Below are 25,060 nucleotides of genomic sequence, written 5' to 3'. Positions count from 1 at the left end.
TTACTAATTAGTAAAATTAGTACTACCCTATTGTTAGATGTGTTCATGAATCTACTAGTTAATATTTCCTATTTTTTTTACAGAGTAGACACAAGCCATTTTTTAATGATCTATATATATACATCTATAATGGACGAATACTAACACAGATACGGAACACGATATGAGACATATTAATACACAAATTTTAAAATTTTATAAAATATGGAGATATAGCATATATATAGAATATAAAATATTTTTTAGATAAATTAAATAAATTTTTGATATTTTATTATTATTAAAATATAAAATAAATTTTTAACTATTTTTAATATCTTCTTTTAATTATATAAAAGTATGTAAAATATTTTTTATTTTAATAAAAAATAATATATATTATTTTTAAACTTATTTTAACAATATATGTTAAGAATAAAATTGGACATGCTGACACGTGATGGTATTTAGGTGTATTCAAGTGTGTTCGAAAAATTATTTTTTATTTTTTATTAAGACACGATTAAATACGACAGACACATATATTAAATGAATATCAATAAATATCATATCTAAAATATATCCAATACACAAACACAACAATTCAAAAAAATGTCCATACTTCCTAAATATACATGAATCGGATATTACATTATTGGAGTGTTACTACAAGAAAGAAAGAGAGCTACATGATTACACCTATAACTTTGTTATAGAAGCAATAATTTTGTTCAAAAATCTTTTTTAAATATAGTATTAAACTACAATAAAAAAAAGTGTAAAATTCGATTTTGACCAATGTTAAAGAGTTAGTATAATTTATTATTTTTGACGTAATATATAAAAGTATTAGCTAAAATGTAATATTAGACTGATGAACTAAAGATATTAAAACTGCTAGCCAAAAATACTGCCTAAAATAAATTAAAAATGTTGATCCATGATTTTTATTATTTTTCAAAAAAGAAAAAATAAAAAAATTCTATGCAAAAAAAATTATGAAAATCTAAAATAAAATTTTTGCATGAAAAGTGTGTTAGAGATATATTTATTTATGCGTCTTTTTTATCAATTTAAATTTTTTATAGAAGTAATTTCATGGTAATTTTTATTACGTTTAAAATTTGAAAGAATATCGATTTAGTGTTTTTTTTATCACATGTATGTATTTGTTTGTATCTTTGATAATTTTTTTTGTTTAATTTTATAATGTATTTTCACATATTTTGAGCATTGATTCTTTTTAGGTAGGGATAAGTACTTTTTTCGTCCCCAAGGTCTGGGGTCGAAATCAAAATCGTCCCCGATCTTTTTTTTTTATTAAAATCATCCTCAACGTTTAAAAACGCTTTAAAATCATCCTTTCCCAAATTTTTGGACTAAAATACCCTTATCATCATCATTCTCCTACCACCACCACCACCACCCTCCCTTCCCTAACCCCCCTCCCACCCCTCACCCCACCCCCACCCCCACCCCCACCGCCGGTCTCCCCTCCTCCTTCCCCTCCCCCCTCCCTTCCCGCCTCCCCCACACCTGCCCCCACCCCATCCCACACCCGGTTTCCCCTTTCCCTCCTCCTCCCCCTCCCCCTCCCTTCCCTCCTCCCCTGCCCCCACCCCACCCCCCCCCCCACCCCCGGTTTCCCCTTCTCCTCTTCCTCCTCTCCCTCCCTCCCTCCTCCCCTTCCCGCCATCCCCACCCCTGCCCCCACCCCCTCGTCATCATCATTCTCCTTTTCACCTTCACCACCACCACCACCACAGACACCACCACCACCTTCACCACCACCCCCTCACCTCACCCCCACCCTCACCTCACCCGCCACCCTCACTGCCTCCTCCCACCCCACCCCTCAACACCTCACCCCCACCCTCACCTCACCCACTCCTTCACCCCCCACCCCTCACCCACTCTTCACGGTCATCATCATCATCAACAGAAAATTCACAGATTTCAACAAAAATTTCACAGATTTCACAGAAAATTCACAGATTTCACATAACAAGAAGAAGAAAAAGAAGAAGAAGAAGTGGTGGTGGGTTGATGCGGTGCGGTGCGGCGGCGAAGCAGCAGTGACCGGCGCAGCTCGTGAGCAGCAGTGACCGGCGCAGCTCGTGGCTCCATGGGTGACGGCGTGAGGCGCGGATCTGGCGGCGAGGCGCGGTGGGGCGCGGCGGGATGAGCACGGCGCGACGGCGGTGCGACCGGACGGCGTGGAGCGCGGCCCCCCTTCCCCTCCGATTTCTTTTCCCCTCCTCCCCCTCCCTTTTCTCGCGGACTCCCCCCCACCCCCTTTTCTTCTTTTTATTTATTTATTTTATAATTATTTTATTTTATAAATTTTTAATAATAAAGGGTAATTTGGTAAAAAATAAAAAATAAAAGTAGAAAAGGACGATTTTATAACATTTTGTAACGTTGAGGATGATTTTAATAACAAAAAAAGATCAGGGACGATTTTGATTTTGACCCCAGACCTTGGGGACGAAAAAAGTACTTATCCCTTTTAGGTATTATTAATTTTTTTATATTAAAACGAGGCTAAAAATGTCTAAAAATAAACACGAACTAAATACAAATAATATGGGATAAGGAGGCCTATTTATGATTCTCATTGAGGATAGTAACTAAATTTGGGGGAGTATGTCCCAAAACAAAAAAATTTCTTTTAATTCTAAACGTTTTCTCACAAAAAAAATCAACTCTTCTATTTATTTTTTTATAAATATGAACAAAAAGAATTTTTTAATCATTCTTTTTTAGTGCAAAAATACTTTTAACTTAGAGAATTGGGATAATTTTTTATATTTTTATCATTGTTCAGGAATTTTATTGTAGTCATTAAGTCACATTATATTCTACCACAACTTTCCTTATGCTCATAGGCCATGCCATCTTCAGACCCTCGCAACTCCCCATAGCTCCTCCATATACGCTGTGCAGGTTCTGATGTTATACATGAAACACCCACCTTCCTTCTCAGTTTCTCAGCAAACCATCACACCCTACTCTGCCAAGATTTCCTTGCGCCACCTCGTCTGAATTGAGTTTCATCCACCCATTTATCGGTGGTTCCCACTTGACGTTGATCTTCTGGCTCACTCTTGCGCTCTTTATCAGGTAATTCCTTTATATAGCTTGTTTAATTTCCTGAATTTGATTTCTGATTTCTGTGTGTGGTTGATTTGATCTTCTGTAGTTATCTTTATGAGCTTCTTTGTTTCTCCAATACCATAGTCTCCAGCAAGTAACAATGAATAAGTCCTTCCATTCCATATCTCTGTTCTTCTCTAATTGTTGAGTTAGGTTAGCCTTCACAAAATATTTCCATTCAAAGTTAAAGAAGGTTTGTAATTTAAGTATCTCTAAAAATTAGATCCAACTCGTAGAGGTTCTCAGAAAACCCCTAAAAACATGCAAACAACTTTTCTGGGTTCCTTGGCAGTAGTTACAGTCTCCGTTCCACTCGAAAATTCTAGCCTTCCTTTCATTAGCTAAAATTCTTCTGTGTATTATGGTTCACATCAAGATTTTCGCTCTCTGCAGACCTTTCCGGTCCTAAATTAGGCTTTATATAGTTCTATTCGGTTTGGACGATTTGTTTAAGGCCTTGTATATTGATGCAATTGAAAACACCCCATCTTCCGTATGCTTCCAGCCTCTTTTATCATTATCGCCATCAAATGAGAGGAGCGTAGCTAAAATTTTATGGATAGTTGCATTAGGTAGGCTGACTCTGAGTTGTTCTCTGTTCCATTTTTCTGAGGTGTTGATCTAATCTTTTACTTTACTATGGTTGTCATTCTGGTTCAAGACTTAGTCTCTAAGTATTCCTTCTCCATTCACCCAATAGTCATTTCAAAAGTTTGTTGCCTTTCTGTTTTCTATAAATTGTGTTGAATTCTCTTAGAAAATAGGCCATAATTTGACAAATTCCTTCTAAAGATTTGAGTCTGAGTTCCTTATAGTTATGCTGCTACCAATTTGGTTTCCTCTACAGTATTTATGTTTTAGGACCTTCACCCATAGATTGTTAGGTTCTTGTTTCATTTCCCATAGAATTTTAATTAGGAAAGCGTCGTTCATCTCTGAGAGCTTTCTAAATTCCATTCTCCCTTCATATTTTTGAAGGCAAAGTGGTTTCGAGTTGATAAAATGCATTTTCTTTTGATTGGCCTCTTTTTTTCATATGAACCTTCTTTAAAGCTTCTCAATTTTTTGACAAATATCCTTTGCACTCTATCATGTTGCATGTGATAGTTTAAGGCTGGACTGATGGTGACTTCGACTAGGGACAGCCTCCCTGCAAAGAAGAGGCACTTACTCTTCCAGCCTTTTAGTTTACTATTGACTTTTTCTGTAACATCTTTAAATTTTTCTTTGCCTCTTCTATTATTCATTATGATAACTCCTAAATATCTATCCAAGTCCTTATCCTTCTTAAATTTTGCAGTCTCCAATATTTTCTTGCATATTTTTGAAAAAAAAAAGCTATGAAAAATTTTTTCGCACTAACTTTTAAACCTAAAGTTTTGCAAAATTTATGTAGAGCCTCTTTAATTCTTGTCATTTGGGTCTGTGTGGCTTCATCGAATAACAAAACATCATCTGCGAAAATGAGGTGGGATATTTGGGGTCTTATCTTTTTCACAGTCATTGGCTTCCAATCCTCCTGTTGAACCATTTTTTCAATAAGATAAGATAATTTGTCCATACATATAACAAATATGTAACGGGATATATGGTCCCCTTGTCTCACTCCTCTTCTAGGAATAAAATCCTCCATTTTGTTGTCATTTCATAAGATTTTATAAGAAGCAGAGCTAATATGCGTAATAATGCTGATCAATTTTTCTAGAAGTTTAAACTCCATCAGCCTGGTTTTGATAAACTCCTAACTCAACCTATCATATGCCTTTTCAAAGTTAAGTTTTAATGCCATAAAATGCTTTTTTCCCTTTATTTTTCTCATAAAGTACATGAATTCTTTAGCTATGATGATATTATCTTGAATCTTATTCCTTGAAATAAAACTGGACTGGTGGACAGCTATTTTTTCATTGAGATGGGGCTTGATCCATTCAATTAAGATCTTGGTAAGAATCTTATAATTAACGTTGTATAGAGCTATAGGCCTGAACTAGGTAATGAGCTCCGAGTTGTTAAGATTTGGGACAAGGACAATGAGAGTGTTGTTTGCTTCTTTTATGAGTCTTGGATCATTCCAGCAGCTTTGGATAAATTCGCACCACCTTATTTTTTATAGTCTTCTAGTTATTTTTGTAGATTAGAATAGGAAACCATCACTTTTGGGCGCCTTTAGGAACCTATGTTAAATAAGGTCTTTTTAATTTCTGCCTCATTAGGAATATCAATTAAATTTCTGCATATAGATGAACAAAAATTAGGTAGAGAATAATAGCAAAGAACAAAAGGAACAATTGATACCTCTTGTTGGTACAAATTCTTGAAGTAACTGATGATATGTGCTTTGAGTTCTTCTTCCTCAATCCACTCTCTATTAGCACTTTTTAGCTTGACTATTTTATTTTTTCCTCTTTTGATTATTGTCTTAGTATGATAAAATTTAGTGTTTCTGTCTCCTTTAATGATCGACAGTTCTCTTGATTTTTATAGCCAAAATGTTTTTTCCTTATCTAGGATCTCATTCAACTCTTTATTGAGATTTTGTTCTAGCTCATCCAAAAAAGAATTTTTTCCATAGGCATTACTTTTTTGGATACCATCTAACTTATTTTGAATTCTTTTTCTGGCTTTAAAGATGTTACTAAAGCAATTTTTATTCCATTCTATCAGATCCTTTTTAAAAGTTTCCAAGGCACTAATGAACTAGTTGTGATTACTCCAATTAGTCTTGACGAGACTCTAAAAATCAGGATGCGTGATCCATATAGCCTCGAACCTATAAGATCTATTTTTTCCTTCATTCATCATCTTTTTTGTATTAATTAAAAGAGGGTGATTGTCAGATTTTGTTCTAGTTAAAACCCTAATTATTGCTCCATGAAATCTATTTCTCCAGCTAACATTAGCAAGAGATCTATCTAATCTTTTAAAGATTTTGTCCTGACCTTTTTATTGGAGGCCTCTCCAGGTAAATATCGAGCCAAAAAAATAAGATTTATCAAACCACAATTGTTACTCCAATTCGCAAATAAATTACAAGTTTGGAGGTCAATTGCAACTCCTTTTTTTGTGTTGTCTTTTATTTTATTGAAGTCTCCTGCAATTAATGGTATCAATATGTTCGGCCTTATAAGGCTTTGACCTTACTTTATAGGGTCAGAAGAATAAAAAGCCCTATAACTAATAGGATCAAATTTTTAAAAAGTCCTCAAGGCCAAAAATCCTCATGGACCAAAAGTCTAGGACCAACCCACGGGACACCTAATCCTCTTTTTTTTTTTTACATTCTCTATTTTAACAACATACATAATACTTATTAAAAGTCATTAGTTTGTTCTATCCTTTTGTCATTTTTATGCGTAAAAAATAAAGAAATTAAAAAATAAATGTTAATAATGTGCATTGATCATATTAAATCCAACTTTTAACTATATACATCAAGAAATCAAACATGACATTCACTATCTCATCACCCTTCTCCTTACTTTTTAGTATCTACCATCAATAATATCTCTAAAAAACTAAAATAAAATTGACACAAAAATTCATCATCTAAAATTATAAATATTGAAAAAAATACATCGTTTCTGTTAACATTTCTTCTTCATGAATTTCATCAATTAAAGAGAGCCGCATAACTGTACTCACACACATACTTGCCTTTACTTTTGACTTATTATTTATTATTTTTAATTCAAAAGAAACACATATACATAATATGATCATCTTTGTGCAAGTCCATTTCAAGCTCTTTATTTCTATGCCATTATATCCAACAATCAAAAGAATATCAATTAAGAATATCAATTAAAATGCTTTTTTTTGGCAAATAAAATATTAAAATATTACCTTTTCCCCTCTTTATATAAAATATTAAGGTAGAGTTTCTTTTATTTATTTCATAAACATTATTTATACTCTTTCTTCATAAAGTTTAAAAATTATGATATTCATAAATATTGTGGACTACAATAATCAACAGGTAATTATCTTTTTGAAGACGACCATGAGTCAAATTAAGTTAGTCGAGTCCTACTAATATCGGATTAATTAAACAGTATTGAAGTTTATATTAAAATAAATAAAAGAAACCGTATCATTATTTTCTTTTAAATTATTGAATTAATTAAGAATTAAGTGACAGCTTAATTTTTGAAATGGACAAATCTATATTAGAATATTGAAAATTATTAAATAAATTTCCGACATTTGTTTTAATTGGAGACATTAATTAAAAATAATAAAAAAAAGAAAAAAATGCTCCTATTCCGTGACTAGCTAAGCAAAGGTATGTATATAGGTGTGCATAAAGCATAGTAATGGTTTCTCGTGTCGAAATACATGAGCGCGAAAAGAGAAGGGATTATTGGGAGGGGATCAGATTTGGGGTTTTTAGGACTTGTAGGACTAGTCCTATTTTGATTTTTGTTGGGAGGGTTTAATTAGGATTGGGCTTTTACAAAATATGATTTTGTAATTTTTAGGGTTATGAGTTAGAATTATTTTGGAGGGTTGAGGGTTAGCCCTAAGATTTGGACTAAATTGACATTATTACCTGCAATCAATCAATCCCTATTAGCCGATTTAGCTATATTTAAAAGAATAGGCCAAAGACTTCTTCTAGTTTGATAACGAGAGTTTGCATAAACAGTGGTGAAGAACCATTCTTTATGACCACTCTCTTGAATTTTAACATGAGTGAATTGGGGTTAGGATTCTATGGGGTTGATGTTGATGTCATTTCTGTTCCAACATATTTATATACCCCCTGCAAACTCATGTGTTTCCTCTATGATGTGGTTGGTAAAACCTAATTGTTGAATAACTCTTTTAGCATTCTATGCACTGCATTTTGTTTTCAAGAGGATAGTTATATCTAGGGGTGTTCGCGGTGCGGTTTGGATCGGTTTTGAGTCAAAAACTCATCCGATCCTAACACTAATTTTACTTGCGGTGCGGTTTGGATTGGATGATGTTTTAAAAAAAATCCGATCCGATCCGATCCAATTTCAAGCGGTTTGGATTGGATTGGATTTGCGGTTGGTAAATTAAAAAAATTAAATACATATAACAAGTCTTAACATCAAATTTTAAATAATTAACAATGACATAATAAGTCTCAACAATATCTTAAAAAACTAACGATAACATAACATAAAAATAAAATTATAGGTTAGTTAAAATAAATAATAAATAACATTTTGAACATAAACTATTTATTAAATAATAATAATACATGAATAATATAAAAATATATAATAAATTAAACATGTTATAAGTATAATTATAAATATAATAATAAAATAATAATATTATAACACATTGTGCCGTTTGGATTGGATTGGATCGGTTTTAAAAAGTAGATCCGAAATCCGATCCGATCCAGCGGTTTGTAAAAAATAAAATCCAATCAGATCCAAATTAGTGCGGTTTTAATCGGTTTCGGTTTGGATTGGATTGGATGAGCGGTTTAATTTGGATCGGTTTGGATTTGAACACCCCTAGTTATATCTGATTTATGTTGTCTCATCATGCCTTTAAAAATTTTCCTAAAAGCTCTGTTAGTTGCTCCCTTAACATTCTAAGTGATGCAAATCATTAACGAGTAAACATAACAAAATGTAAACAGTAAAAAAAAAACTAAAATAATCACTAAAAAAACAAAAGAAAAAAGGCTAGGAAAAATTAATTTATTTGCATTTCAGTGTCCATAAAGGCATTACAATTCGGGGTAGTAAAACCTATTCCCTTTAATAAACTCATATTCTCTTCTTTGTTGCCTTCCTTTGTTTTCATACGCAGGGCTTTGGCAAATTATGGACTAGGTGATTTTTTTCTATGGGTTGATCTTGGTTTAAAGGTTCTATGCGCTCCTCTATGTTTGTAGGGATAGCTTCCACCTCCTCAACCTAGTTTTTCTCATGGTGAGCTGCTCTTTCCACTCTTTCAGAAACTATTTCTTTTCCTTTTTCTTTCCTTAGGTTGCTCATATTTTGTGCTGGTATATTTTTGGTTGATGTATTAACTTCTTCTTTGGTTTCTTTCTCAACTTCCTTTTCTTTTAGCTCTTCCTTGTTAATAGGTCACTATTCTCCCCCCGAGTCTGGTTTTATTTGCAATCTCATTCCTTTCTTCCTTCCCGCTGGCTTCTTCCATGCGCTCTTGAGCTTCTTCCTATGTTGATTCTTCTATGACTAACACACTAAATCTTGATTTTCATTCAGCTTTGTTGCTTCTTTCCTTGTCTTTGCTAGGTTCTATATCATTACTTGAGTCAATCTCTTTTTGGCCTCTCTTTACTCTTTTTGGCCTTTGTGCAACCATTCATTCTCCATAATCATCTTGGCATGTGTAGGCAATTTACTTTCTATTGTCTTGTCTTCTTGCTTTTCCTTGTGCTTGTTTATTAGTCATAGCTCTATTGGTGTTTTCATTCTGTTCCTGGTTTTGTGCCATTGCCTCTTCTGTTATGTTTTGCTCCTGTTTATGCGAACAAATTTTTTTATCATGATCTATTCTTTCACAAGAAAAATAGATTTGATGAATTTCCTCATACTCCACATGATATTCCCTCCTGTTAATAAAGTATCTCCCTATTAAAGGTTTTGTGAGGTCCACTTCAATGCACAATCTAGCGAATTCGCCTCTGCACAAATTAACTATGTTGTTGTCTACTTTCGCTGTTCTTCCAATGACATTTTCTATCTTCCTTATGATCCATGTTGTGATTTTATCAATACTAACTATTGGGGGGTTGAAGTTTGGTTCCCATAACCTGATTGTTAAATAATGATCATATAGTTTCCATGGTCCTTTCAACAAAGCAAAATCAAAATCTTCACTGGAGAAAAATTTAACAAGATAAAAATCTTGCCCTATGTCAATGACATCTATGCATCCTCTTTATTCCCACATTGCTTCTAACCTCTTTTTCATGGCTGCATACCCCACTCTTCGACCAAGGAGTTTGACGATTAGGGTATTCTACCATGACCTCCACAATTTTCTCTCAGCAGATTCACTTATGATAATATTGAAGAGACTATTTCTAACTTCTTCCACTTTGATTTTAGCTCCTGTCTCCTCCATCATTTCCTGGTATACTTTTGCTGCCTCATCTTCTTCTTCTATTTCCTTTTCCAAAGTCTATTCTTTCTCTTCTTCTTGATAGTTTCTAGGTTCATTCTTCATTGTTTGGGCAAATGATCTGATTATAGGCTTAGTGTTTTTCACTATGATATCTCCATGCATTCACTCTTCCTCCATGGGTACCAGGAGTTGGCTTTCCGAGAAACTTTTTCCATCTTTCTTCACTTTTTTCTTGTTTCTTTAAATCAGGTCATGTTTCTCTTGCACTGATGGTTGCCGAGGGTGAGTCCCACCAGGTCATCAACACCGGACATGTGGATGACACGCACAAATCGAGAAATTATTAAATAATTTTGTATAATTTTGCCTTCGATGTGGGTGATAATTGACATTTTATTCAAATCGATGCCATTTATTGTGCCTTTTTTTGGATAAGTTCAGACTCCAAAACCAGGCTCGAACTGACAAAACTGCAATCCAACCGGCTGAATTTGAAAAAAAAAATCACGGCTCTCCTTCATTCTCCATGGCTGCCGCTGCTGTTCTTCAAAGGAGGAGTCCAATACTCGTGACACTCATTGCCTCCTCGTCTCCTCCTTGTGTAGCCTGCTTTCTATCGCCATCAGTTGTTGTCTTCACAGTTGGTCTTCATCTTCGCCAATCAGCGGTAGGATGCAGTTTCCCGGAGATGTCACGATGCCGCTGCTGAATTCGTCTCCGATGCTACCTCTAATACATCTGCCGTCCCTGGACTTAATACTCCGACCATCGTTGCTTGGTAACCATCATCGTTGTTGCTCGAAGTTAATAATTGGAACAGCTTTTTGCTGGAGTTTGTTGAAGATGATTCTGCCTTTTGTTGCAGCAACGTTTTCTTTCTTTGCCTCTCTGCACCTCCTTTTCTGCTCAATTCAGCTTCTATCGTCAACTCTCTGATGATTTCCGTCAGGAGACTCCAGCTCCATAAACGATTTAGCCTATCCTCTAGCTCCATCCCAGCAATTTTATGTGCCAGTTAATTACTCTCTCTCGGTATTCAAGTGAACCTGATGTCACCATCTTCTCCCTTCATTTGGAGATATCCATGAGGATGGGATCAATGTCTACCACTCTGCTTCCGGCCTTTAGCGCCTGTACTACTTGTGAGTTAACAGACTCGATTAATATTTTATTCATTCCTAGATTTTTAATTAGAATAATTGCTTCCCTAATCGCTATGGCTTCAGCTACCAAACTTGAAGCGGCTATAATTCTTAATGTTGAACCTGCCATCAGCTTTCCCTCTCCATCCCTTACAACAACTGCAACAGCTCCCTCTCTAGTGGTTGTTTTATAGGACGCGTCAATATTGGCTTTCATCCATGGTTGAGGAGGAGGATTCCGGGTAATTTGTCTTTTTTAACATTTGCTCTATGTTGCGAAGTTATTTGTTAATCCTGAATAGATTATTTGTATTTCTTTTTCAATATTGCTGCTCTTTTAATTGTTGTTGTTGGATTAACTTCTTATCTCTAATAAATTACAAGGTTCCTTGATTTCCACACTTCCCAAACTAGAACATCACCTTACATATTAATCCCTCTTGATCCTCTTTGACATTCGCTCTAATCTTCTTAATGCATTCTTGTAACCATCTTCCCAAGAAAGTTACTGATTTAGCAGTAGGTAGTAATTGAATTTGTACTCCAAACCATACTGCTCTTGTACATGGACATGGTAAAATGGCATGTTTTGTACTTTCAATTTCTGATTTGCAAATTTGACAAGTTGGTTGTATCACAATCTTCCTTTTGTATAGATTCAGGTTTACTGGAATGATATACTGAGCTACTTTCCATAAAAAAAAAAATTAATTTTCTGAGACACTTTGACTCTCCATATTTCCTTCCATAGCTCCTTCAAATTTGTACTTGTGGATGCCGAATTGGTTTGTGATTCCATAATCTCTTTCTTAGCCAGATAATAGCTAGTCTTAATTGAATACTATCCATCTACTCTATAACGCCAAACTATTGAGTCCTCTCTGTTGATTAGGCTTAGGGGAGTTTTAATGATTTTGTCTCTTACTTCCTGCAAAAAGATTTTATCAATTTTTGTCGTATCCCAGCTAATTAAGTCAGACACATGTTCAATTGTATGGTCTCTATTGCCTAGCAATTTTTTTTCTCTTAAAATCCATTGATCATTCCACACTCTTATGTTCCTTCCATTGCCCCCCAACCATCTATAGTTTCTCATTAGAAAATCTCTCCCGTTTAGTAGACTTCGCCCTCACCATGATGCTTTCTTATGGTTTTTGGCTTCCTAAAGAGAGCAATTTGAAAAATATATAGCTTTGAGGGTTTTCACTCAAAAAGCATTCGGGTTTTGTAACACTCTCCATGTCTGTTTTGCTAGATGAGCCAAATTTTGTGTGTAAAAATCCTTGAATCCTAGTTTTGCCCATAGCTATTGACTCCCACTTTTTCCAGTGTATTCTCCGATCCTTTCCTGAAGACGCCTACTAAAACTTAGTCACCTTAGCACTCAATCTTTGACAAAAAATTTTTGGAAACAGCACCACATTCATATCAAAGATGGGTATTGCTTGGACAATTTCCTTGATCAATACTTCTTCTTCGGCCTGATTTAGAGGCTTCTCCTTCTACCCTTCTAATTTGTTCATTACTTTTTCTTCAATCCCTGTCAAAGCTTTATTTTTTGATCTCCCACACTGGCCCGGCAACCCTAAATACTTCCGAGGATTATCCCAAGCCTTCATGCCTAGTATCTCTTCAATATCGCATCTTGTTTTGATGGAAACCTAATTCCCAAAAATTATACCGATTTATCCAAATTGATTCGTTGTCATGATGCTTCTGTATATTCATTTAGGATGGTGATGATATGGTAGACTTTTTCTTTACTTTCTTTTCCAAGAATTATGTAGTCATCTGCAAAAAGAAAATGGGATATGGTTGGCACACTAGGGCTAATTCTAAATCCTTTGATGGTTCCTTTCTCCTTGACTTCCTGCATCAAGATAGAGAAAAACTCTGCAACAATTATAAACAGATATGGTGATAAAGGGTCACCTTGTCTCAAACCTCTTTGGGGTACTATCCTATTTGATAGCACTCCATTGACTTTAAATCTGTATATTGCCCCTCTAACACACTTCATAACCAGCTCGATCCAATCGTTTTGAAATCCAAATGCCTCTAGGTCCTTTTCGATGAAATTCCATTCCATCCTCTCATAAGCCTTACTCATGTCCAATTTTATAGCCAAATTTTTTTCTCCTAACCCATCTTTCCTCTTCAAACTATAAAAGGCTTCTTGAACTATGATAATATTATCTTGAATCAATCTTTCGCTAACAAAAGCACTTTGTGTAGGAGAAACCACCTTGTCAAGCACTTTTCTTAATCTCAACACCAAAATTTTTGAAAATTTTATAGATGAAGTTGCAGCAACTAATTGGTCTGAGCTGGTTCAAGCATTCTGACTGTTTAACTTTTGGTATTAATACAATTATGGTCTCACTTATTTCCGGAGGTAGCTCCTTGTTGCTAAAAAAATCATTGACCACTTCCAATATCTCCCCCTTAATATCTTCGCAGTGCTTTTGATAAAATAATCTATTAAGTCCATCCGGTTTAGGAGCTTTGAGACCTTTCATGCTGAAAACTGCTCTCCTAACTTTCTCTTCTGTAACTCTTTCGAAAAGCCTCTCATTCATTTCATCTGTTACTCTCTTAGGAATCTTTCTTTTGCATTGCTCCACATTTGTGGTTTTTGAGGCTGTGAATAAGTCTCTAAAGTGATGCTCTACAAGCTTTAAAATTTCTGAATTCCCACTTATCCATTTTTCCTTAGCATTCTTCAATTTCTCAATCCTATTTCGAACTCTCCTTTGTATTGTAATTGCATGAAGAAATGCTGTATTTTTGTCTCTCCATTTAAGCCACTTCAATCTAGCTCTTTGCCCCCAAAAATTTTCTTTTTGCTTCCTGATGAGCGGATAATTTGTATTTTTAATTAAAATTCACTTTTCTGGACTTTACTATGAGTTTGTGTGTTTTTCTGTGATTTCAGGTATTTTCTGACTGAAATGAGGGTCCTGAGCAAAAATCTGATCAAGAGACTGAAAAGGACTGCAGATGCTGTTGGATTCTGACCTCCTGCACTCGAAGCGATTTTCTGGAGCTACAGAAGCCCAATTGGCGCGCTCAACGGCATTGGAAAGTAGACATCAGGGCTTTCCAGCAATATATAATAGTCCATACTTTGTCCAAGATTTGATGGCCCAAACCCGCGTAGCAATCCGGCCTCGGAAATTCCAGCGTTAAACGCCGGAAACTGGAATAAAAGTTGGAGTTAAACGCCCAAACTGGCATGAGAACTGGCGTTTAACTCCAGAAAAGGTCTCTACACGAATTTCCTTGATTGCTCAGCCCAACACACACCAAGTGGGCCCAAGAAGTGGATTTTCTGTCATTTACTCATTTCTGTAAAACTGAGGATACTAGTTTACTACTTAAAAGGACCTTTTGACATTGTAATCAGAACCTTTGACCTCATAACATTTTTGTACACGTTCTTTCCACAGTATGAGCCTCTAAACCCCATGGTTGGGGTGAGGAGCTCTGCTGTGTCTTTGGATTAATGCAATTACTACTGTTTCTTATTCAATCATGCTTGCTTCCATCTAAGATAACACTTGTTCTTAATCCGGATGAATGTGATGATCCGTGACAATCATCATCATTCTCAACCATGAACATGTGCCTGACAACCACCTCTGTTCTATCTTAGATTGAGTAGTTATCTCTGGATTCTTCTGAGTCTTCGTGGTATAGGCAGGACCTGATGGCAGCATTCAAGAGAATCCGGAAGGTCTAAACCTTGTCTGTGGTATTCTGAGTAGGATTCAATGATTGAATGACTGTGACGTGCTTCAAACCTGTAACCTACTGGGCGTTAGTGACAGACGCAAAAGAGTTATTCCGGTAGGGGAGGGAACCAAACCGGTGATTGGCGGCACTGTGACAGAGTGCTTTGCATTAGCTTTCACTGCGCGATGGGAGGTAGCTGCTGACAACAGTGAGACCCTACACGAGCTTGCCATGGAAGGAGACATGCGTGTTTGATGAAGAGGACAGTAGGAAAGCAGAGATTCGGAAGATGGAGCATCTCCAAACCTCAACCCATTCTCATTACTGCAGTACAAGTAACTATTACATGTTCTTTTGCTTCTTACATCAATCCTGATAATTTCTGATATCCTGACTAAGATTTACAAGATAACCATAGCTTGCTTCAAGCCGACAATCTCCGTGGGATCGACCCTTGCTCACGCAAGGTATTACTTGGACGACCCAGTGCACTTGCTGGTTAGTTGTGCGGATTGCAAAAGTGTTATTGCAATTTCGTGCACCAAGTTTTTGGGCGCCGTTGCCGGGGATTGTTCGAGTTTGGACAACTGACGGTTTATTTTGTTGCTTAGATTAGGACTGTTTTCTTTTGTTGGTTTAGAGTATTTTAGTTGAGCTAGTTCATATTCTAAGTTTGGTGTCAATTGCATGCTTTTTGTTTTTCTTCTTTTAATTTTCGAATTTTTTTCTTGTTGTCAGTTCCTTTTTGATTCATAAAAGTTCTAAGTTTGGTGTCCTCTTTGTGTTTTTCCTTTAAAATTTTCGAAAAAAATTAGTGTTTTGATTTCTAAAATTTTAAGTTTGGTGTCTTTTTGTGTTTTCTCTTTCCTCTTTTTAAGAATCAAATCTTTTTCATAAAAAATTTTTCAATCATATCTTCTTAATTGCTGTTTTCAAAATCTTTTTCTTTACTAATTGATTCAGTTCCCAATTGCTTTGATCTTATTTTTATTCTTAATTTTCGAATTTTATTTTATTTTCCTTTTGTTATTTTATTTTATTTATTTTTTTCGTTATTTCAAAAAAAAATAATAAAAAAAAAAATAAACAAAATTCATCTCTTGCAATTACTCTCATTTCCCTTTTGTCTATTATGGACTTAGTGGAATTAATCAGTCCAGAAGGACTCTGGGGTCTTATGCTAACCCATTACAGTGCATATGGGAGTAGCATCTGTATACCTCCCATCAAGCAAGCAGCTTTGAGCTAAACCCTCAACTCATTATCATAGTGCAGCAAAATTGCCAGTATTCCGGTTTCCCAGAGGAAGAACCTACTGAGTTTCTGGCACAGTTCTTACAAATTGCTGACACAATACATGATAAAGAGATAGATCAGGATGTCTACAGACTGTTACTGTTTCCATTTGCTGTAAAAGATCAAGCAAAAAGGTGGTTAAATAACCAACCTACAGCAAGCATAAAGACATGGAAACAGTTATCAGAAAAATTCCTGAATCATTTTTACCCTCCAAAAAGGATGACACAGCTAAGGCTGGACATCCAAGGCTTAAACAAGAGGATAATGAATCCCTTTATGATGCCTGGGAGAGGTATAGAGGTATGCTAAGAAAATGTCCCTCTGAAATGTTTTCAGAGTGGGTACAGTTAGACATTTTCTACTATGGGCTTACAGAAAAAGCTCAGATGTCTTTAGACCACTCAGCTGGTGGATCTATACACATGAGGAAGACAATTGAAGAAGCTCAAGAGCTTATAGACACTGTTGCTAGAAACCAATACTTATATTCTAGCAATGAGTTCGTTCCACAGGAAGAGTCTGGCAGTAGTCAATGATCCTAATCCTCAAGAACAGATGAATGAGCTTAATCAACAATTGCTCCTGATGACAGAACAGTTAGAATTTAAAGAAATGCTCCATGATACTAAGGTTGCTAACAAGAGCATAGAACTGCAGTTGAATCAAGCAAACAGCAAATCTCTAAACAAATAACAGAAGAATGTCAAGCAGTTCAACTGAGGAGTGGGGAAAACACTGAATGCCACTGCTCAAAAGAGCAAGAAGTCAATTAAGGAACAGTTGACAGAGGATGACCAAACCACTGTTCAAAATCCCTCTGAGGACAGTAAGAGCCCAGAGAGGAACATTATTGGCGTTCAAACGCCAGAACAAGGAGGAAAGCTGGCGTTAAACGCCCATTCCCTGCCCAGTTCTGGCGTTCAAACGCCAGAAAAGGGGGAGAAGTTGGCGTTTAACGCCCAAACCTCATCCACTCCTGGCGTTCAAACGACCAAGGAGAATCAGGCACCTGAGAGTCCTGATGATTATCCCTCTAACAAGGCCTCTTCAACCATTTCTGTAAGGAATAAACCTGCAGCATCTAAGGTTGAAGAATATCAAGCCAAGATGCCTTATCCTCAGAAACTCCGCAAAGCGGAACAGGATAAGCAATTTGCCCGCTTTGCAGACTATTTAAGGACTCTTGAAATAAAGATTCCTTTTGCAGAGGCACTTGAGCAAATACCCTCTTATGCTAAGTTCATGAAAGAGATCTTAAGTCATAAGAAGGATTGGAGAGAAACTGAAAAAGTATTTCTCACTGAAGAATGCAGTGCAGTCATTCTAAAAAGCTTACCAGAAAAGCTTCAAGATCCTGGAAGCTTTCTGATACCATGCACATTGGAAGGCACTTACACCAAGGTAGCCTTATGTGACCTTGGAGCAAGTATTAACTTAATACCTGCATCCACTATCAGAAAGCTTGGGTTGATTGGAGAAGTCAAACCAACCAGGATATGCCTCCAACTTGCTGATGGCTCATTAAACACCCATCAGGCATATAGAGGACATGATTGTCAAAGTTGGGCCATTTGCCTTCCCAACTGACTTTGTGGTGCTGGAAATGGAGGAGCATAAAAATGCAACTCTCATTCTAGGAAGACCTTCCTAGCAACTGGACGAACTCTCATTGATGTACAAAAGGGGGAAGTAACCTTGAGAGTCAATGACGATGAGTTCAAGTTGAATGCTGTAAAAGCTATGCAGCATCCAGACACACCAGAGGACTGCATGGACGCTGACATTATTGACTCTCTGGTAGAAGAGATCAATAAGGCTGAAAGCCTAGAATCAGAGCTGAGAACATCTTCAAAGATGCTCAAACTGATCAGGAAGAGCCAGAGGAGGCAAAGGAATTTTCGAAAATTCCTCAGGAGGAGAATAAGCCTCCTAAGCCTGAACTCAAACCACTACCATCATCCCTGAAATATGCATTTCTGGGAGAGAGTGACACTTTTCCAGTGATTATAAGCTCTGCCTTAAATTCACAGGAAGAGGAAGCACTAATTAAAGTGCTAAGGACACACAAGACAGCTCTTGGGTGGTCCATAAGTGATCTTAAGGGCATTAGCCCAGCTAGATGCATGCACAAGATCCTGTTGGAGGATAATGCCAAACCAGTGGTCCAACCCAGAGGAGGCTGCCAAAGGAGGTGGTGCAGAAAGAGGTCACTAAATTACTAGAGGCTGGGATTATTTATCCTATTTCTGATAGCCCCTGGGTGAGCCCTGTCCAAGTTGTTCCCAAAAAGGGAGGAATGACAGTGGTTCATAATGAAAAAAATGAACTGGTCCCTACAAGGACAGTCACAGGGTGGCGTATGTGTATTGACTACAGAAGGCTCAATACAGCCACCAGAAAGGATCATTTTCCTTTACCATTCATAGACCAAATGCTAGAAAGACTAGCTGGTCATGACTATTACTGCTTTTGGACTGCTATTTGCAGTGGATCCCCAGGACCAAGAGAAAACAGCATTCACCTGCCCTTCAGGCGTGTTTGCCTACAGGAGGAGTGCAATGCACCTGCAACCTTTCAGAATGCTCTCTATCTTCTCAGATATGGTAGAGAAATTTCTGGAAGTCTTCATGGATGACTTTTCAGTATATGGAGACTCATTTAGCTCCTGTCTTAACCACCTATCACTTGTCCTGAAAAGATGCCAAGAGACTAACCTGGTTTTAAACTGGGAGAAATGTCACTTTATGGTGACTGAAGGAATGTCCTTGGCACAAAATTTCAAGCAGGGGAATAGAGGTGGATAAGGCAAAGGTAGAGGTAATGAAAAATTACCACCACCTGCCAATGTTAAGGCAATCAGAAGCTTTCTGGGGCATGCAGGATTCTACAGAAGGTTTATCAAGGATTTTTCGAAAATTGCTAAACCTCTGAGTAACCTGTTAGCTGCTGACACACCATTTGTGTTTGACACACAGTGTCTGCAGGCATTTGAGACCCTGAAAGCTAAGCTGGTCACAGCACCAGTCATCTCTGCACCAGATTGGGCATTACCATTTGAATTAATGTGTGATGCCAGTGATCATGCCATTGGTGCAGTGTTGGGACAGAGGAATAACAAACTTCTGCATGTCATTTATTATGCGAGCCGTGTTCTAAATGATGCACAGAAGAATTACACAACCACAGAAAAAGAATTACTTGCAGTGGTTTATGCCATTGACAAGTTTAGATCCTACCTAGTGGGATCCAAAGTGATTGTGTACACTGACCATGCTGCTTAAATACTTACTCACAAAGCAGGATTCAAAACCCAGGCTTATCAGATGGGTGTTGCTTCTGCAAGAGTTTGATATAGAAATAAGAGACAGAAAGGGACAGAGAACCAAGTGGCAGATCATCTGTCCAGAATAGAGCCAGTAGCTGGGGCGTCCCTCCCTTCTACTGAGATCTCTGAGACCTTCCCAGATGAGCAACTCTTTGCCATTCAGGAAGCTCCATGGTTTGCAGACATTGCAAATTATAAAGCTGTGAGGTTCATACCAAGGAGTACAGTTATGTGCAAAGAAAGAAACTAATTTCAGATGCCAAGTACTACCTTTGGGATGAACCATATCTCTTTAAGAGATGTGCTGACGGAGTGATCCGCAGGTGTATACCCAGAGAGGAAGCACGAAGGATCCTATGGCACTGCCATGGATCACAGTATGGAGGACACTTTGGAAGTGAGCGAACAGCCACTAAAGTTCTCCAGTGCGGCTTCTACTGGCCTACTCTCTATAAAGATTCCCGAGAGTTTGTGCGTAACTGTGACAGTTGCCAAAGAGCTGGTAACCTGCCTCATGGATATGCCATGCCTCAACAAGGGATATTAGAGATAGAGCTGTTTGATGTATGGGGAATTGACTTCATGGGGCCATTCCCACCATCATACTCAAACACTTACATTCTGGTGGCAGTGGACTATGTATCTAAGTGGGTAGAAGCAATTGCTACGCCCACTAATGATACCAAAACCGTGCTGAAATTCCTCCAGAAAAACATTTTCAGCAGGTTTGGCGTCCCTAGAGTACTAATCAGTGATGGGGGTACTCATTTCTGCAATAAACAGCTATACTCTGCTATGGTTAGATATGGAATCAGCCATAAAGTGGCAACTCCGTATCATCCACAGACAAATGGGCAAGCTGAAGTCTCTAACAGAGAGCTAAAAAGAATCCTGGAACGGACTGTGATGTCCCGAAGAAAGGATTGGGCAAAGAGCTTGGATGATGCTCTGTGGGCATACAGAACAGCATTCAAGACTCCTATAGGGACCTCCCCATACCAATTGGTGTATGGAAAGGCCTGTCATTTGCCTGTGGAACTGGAACATAAAGCCTACTGGGCAACCAGATTCCTAAACATGGATGCACAGTTAGCTGGTGAGAAAAGATTGCTCCAGCTAAATGAGCTAGAGGAGTTCAGACTCAATGCATTTGAAAATGCTAAAATCTATAAGGAAAAAGCAAAGAAGTGGCATGACAAGAGATTGTCAACCAGAGTCTTTGAGCCAGGACAAAAAGTTCTGCTCTTCAAATCTAGGCTCAGACTGTTTCCAGGAAAACTCAAATCCCGTTGGAGGGGTCCATATGTGATTACAGGAGTATCACCATATGGATATGTTGAGCTTCAGGATATTGATTCTGACAGGAAGTTCATTGTTAATGGACAGAGAATCAAGCATTATCTTGAAGGAAATTTTGAGCAGGAATGCTCAGAACTGAGACTTGAGTGATTCTCAGCAGAAGTCCAGCTAAAGACAGTAAAGAAGCGCTTGCTGGGAGGCAACCCAGTCATTAGGAAGGTGTAAGACTAGTTCTTACAGAGGCAAGTATCAAAAATGAAGGAGTTCACAGAGTTACAGAAGGATTCAGCTCAAAAAGCAGAGAAAATGAGCTTACTGGCGAAAAAACGCCAGTAAGGGGCATTTTGGGCGTTAAACGCCAGAATGGGCACCATTCTGGGCGTTTAACGCCAGTAATGGTACCATTCTGGGCGTTAAACGCCAGAATGGGCACCATTCTGGGCGTTTAACGCCAGGTGTGCAGCATCACTGGGCGTTCAGAAAAACGCCCAGTGAGGAAGGTTTTCTGGCGTTTAACACCAGCCAGGGTACCTGGCTGGGCGTTAAACGCCCAAAAGGGGTGCCAAGTGGGCGTTAAACGCCAGAATGGGTGCCATTCTGGGCGTTTAACGCCAGAAAGGTGGGGGGACCACAATTTTGTTTTCAAATCAGATTTTTTCAAACTTTCCTTTTCTCACCCATACTTTTCTACAAAACCACACTTCAATCATTCATCACTCACTTTCAAATCTTCAAAAATCAAAACCATTTTTTTTCAAATATTTTTCAAAATAATCTCAAATCTTTTTCAAAAACTCACCCTTTTCTCAAATATTTTTCATATCTTTTCAAATTTCCTTTCAAATCTCTCTTTTGTTTTCGAAAATCTCCTTCCCCCCCACTCTATAAATGAATGTTCCTCACCCCTCCTTCCTCACACCATTCGAATTTCCTCTCTCTCCCTCTCTTCTCTTCTTCTCTTTCTTTTTGCTTGAGGACAAGCAAAACCTCTAAGTTTGGTGTGCTTTTCCGTGATCACTAAGCTAAGGTTCATCAATATCATGGCTCCCAAGGGAAAACAAACCAACTCAAGAGGAAAGAAAGAGACTAATCCAAAGAATCTTTGGAATGAAGAGAAGTTCTTAACCAAAGAACATGAAGACCATTATCACAAAATAATGGGTCTGAGGTCAGTGATCCCGGAAGTTAAATTTGATCTGAAAGAAGATGAATATCCGGAGATCCAAGAGCAAATTCGAAACAGAGGTTGGGAAGTTCTGACCAATCCTGAGACAAAGGTTGGAAGGAACATGGTTCAGGAATTCTATTCAAATCTGTGGCTCACAGATAAGCAAAGAATGACTGGAACTGCCTACCATACCCACAGAACCATGGTCAGAGGGAAAGTTATATACTTCCATCTGGACCAAATAAGAGAAATCTTCCAGTTACCTCAACTGAAAGATGATCCTGATTCCTTTAAGAGGAGGATGGTGAGAGAAGATAAGGGGTTGGATCAAGTTCTAGAGGACATATGCCTCCCTGGAACTAAGTGGATAACCAATTCTAAGGGTGTCCCAAACCAACTCAAGAGGGGAGACCTCAAACCAATTGCAAGAGGTTGGCTAGACTTCATTGGGCGTTCCATATTACCCACTAGCAACCGCTCTGAGGTTACCATCAAAAGAGCAGTGATGATTCACTGCATTATGCTTGGAAAGGAGGTGGAGGTCCATCACTTGATTGCTTGTGAGATTTACACAATTGCAAATAAGAACTCCACTGAAGCCAAATTGGCTTATCCAAGTTTGATTTCCTTGCTCTGCAAAGAGGCTGGGGTGAAGATGGGAGTAGATGAGTTCATACCCATTGAACACCCAATCACCAAGAAGTCAATGGAAGGACAAATGCAAGAGACTATGGAGCAACTGAAGGAAGAACAGCAGAATCAGAACTGCATGATCTGCAAATTGCTGAAGGAACAAGAGAAGCAGGGGCGTGAAATCAAAGAACTGAAGCGCCAAAAGCTCTCCTCCCAAGCTGGGGGAGCATCCACTTCTCAAAATCAAGGTTGTTGAGTCCTAACTCTGTGAAAACCTCTACCATTAGGAGCCTCTGTTTTTCGTTTTTTTTATTCTTTCCTTTATTTTTAGTCTCATCTTATATCTATATTTGATTCTTGTTCTTAATTAATAAAAATAATAAAGTTTATGCCTTAAAGCTATGAATGTCCTATGAATCCGTCACCTCTCTTAAAAGAAAAATGCTTTAATCACAAAAGAACAAGAAGTACAGGATTTCAAAATTTATCTCTGAAACTAGTTGAATTAGTTTGATGTGGTGACAATACTTTTTGTTTTCTGAATGAATGCTTGAACAGTGCATATGTCTTTTGAATTTGTTGTTTTAAGAATGTTAAAATTGTTGGCTCTTGAAAGAATGAGGAGAAAGAGAACTGTTATTGAGGATCTGAAAAATCATCAAAATTGATTCTTGAAGCAAGAAAAGCAGTGAAAAAAAAAAAAATTTTCGAAAAAAAAAAAAAAAGAAAAAAAGAAAAGAAAAAAGAGAAGGAAATAAAGTTGTGATCCAAGGCATTAAGAGTGTGCTTAAGAACCCTGGACACCTCTAATTGGGGACTTTAGCAAAGCTGAGTCACAATCTAAAAAGGTTCACCCAATTATGTGTCTGTGGCATGTATGTATCCGGTGGTAATACTGGAAGACAGAGTGCTTTGGGCCACAGCCAAGACTCATACACTGGCTATGTTCAAGAATCAATGTACTTAACTAGGAGAATCAATAACACTATCTGAGTTCTGAGTTCTTATAGATGCCAATCATTCTGAACTTCAAAGGATAGAGTGAGATGCCAAAACTGTTCGGAGGCAAAAAGCTACTAGTCCCGCTCATCTGATTGGAACTATGTTTCTTTGATATTTTGGAATCTATAGTATTCTCTTCTTTTTATCCTATTTTGATTTTCAGTTGCTTGGGGACAAGCAACAATTTAAGTTTGGTGTTGTGATGAGCGGATAATTTGTATGCTTTTTGGCATTATTTTTAGTATGTTTTTAGTATCTTTTAGTTAGTTTTTAGTACATTTTTATTAGTTTTTAATTAAAATTCACTTTTCTGGACTTTACTATGAGTTTGTGTGTTTTTCTGTGATTTCAGGTATTTTCTGACTGAAATTGAGGGTCCTGAGCAAAAATCTGATCAAGAGACTGAAAAGGACTGTAGATGCTGTTGGATTCTGACCTCCCTGCACTCGAAGCGGATTTTCTGGAGCTACAGAAGCCCAATTGGCGCGCTCTCAACGGCATTGGAAAGTAGACATCCAGGGCTTTCCAGCAATATATAATAGTCCATACTTTGTCCAAGATTTGATGGCCCAAACCCGCGTAGCAATCCGGCCTCGGAAATTCCAGCGTTAAACGCCGGAACTGGAATAAAAGTTGGAGTTAAACGCCCAAACTGGCATGAGAACTGGCGTTTAACTCCAGAAAAGGTCTCTACACGAATTTCCTTGATTGCTCAGCCCAAGCACACACCAAGTGGGCCCAAGAAGTGGATTTTTCTGTCATTTACTCATTTCTGTAAAACTGAGGATACTAGTTTACTACTTAAAGGACCTTTTGACATTGTAATCAGAACCTTATGACCTCATAACATTTTTGTACACGTTCTTTCCACAGTATGAGCCTCTAAACCCCATGGTTGGGGGTGAGGAGCTCTGCTGTGTCTTGATGGATTAATGCAATTACTACTGTTTCTTATTCAATCATGCTTGCTTCCATTCTAAGATAACACTTGTTCTTAATCCGGATGAATGTGATGATCCGTGACAATCATCATCATTCTCAACCATGAACATGTGCCTGACAACCACCTCTGTTCTATCTTAGATTGAGTAGTTATCTCTTGGATTCTTCTGAGTCTTCGTGGTATAGGCAGGACCTGATGGCAGCATTCAAGAGAATCCGGAAGGTCTAAACCTTGTCTGTGGTATTCTGAGTAGGATTCAATGATTGAATGACTGTGACGTGCTTCAAACCTGTAAC

The 25,060-nt window shown here is 37.5% G+C and overlaps 1 long non-coding RNA gene across 4 annotated transcripts; it reads left to right on the top strand.

Moving 5' to 3' along the window:
* Nucleotides 1-8,856: 8,856 nt before the first annotated feature.
* LOC130974308 (uncharacterized) lies at nucleotides 8,857-24,780 on the top strand. Of its 4 annotated transcripts, XR_009084467.1 has the most exons (5): nucleotides 8,869-9,053; nucleotides 9,195-10,227; nucleotides 10,468-11,360; nucleotides 11,445-11,602; nucleotides 24,174-24,780. It is a non-coding gene; the product is annotated as an uncharacterized LOC130974308 (long non-coding RNA). The 4 variants fall into 4 exon arrangements; XR_009084468.1 differs by having other exon boundaries at nucleotides 10,096-10,227; nucleotides 10,468-11,602; XR_009084465.1 differs by having other exon boundaries at nucleotides 10,468-11,602.
* Nucleotides 24,781-25,060: the final 280 nt, after the last annotated feature.

Source organism: Arachis stenosperma, chromosome 4 (assembly GCF_014773155.1).
Source record: "Arachis stenosperma cultivar V10309 chromosome 4, arast.V10309.gnm1.PFL2, whole genome shotgun sequence".
NCBI classification, from domain to species: Eukaryota; Viridiplantae; Streptophyta; class Magnoliopsida; order Fabales; family Fabaceae; genus Arachis; species Arachis stenosperma.
The sequence above is the reverse complement of the archived record's forward strand: the minus strand, read 5'-3'. Positions and strand labels throughout refer to the sequence as shown.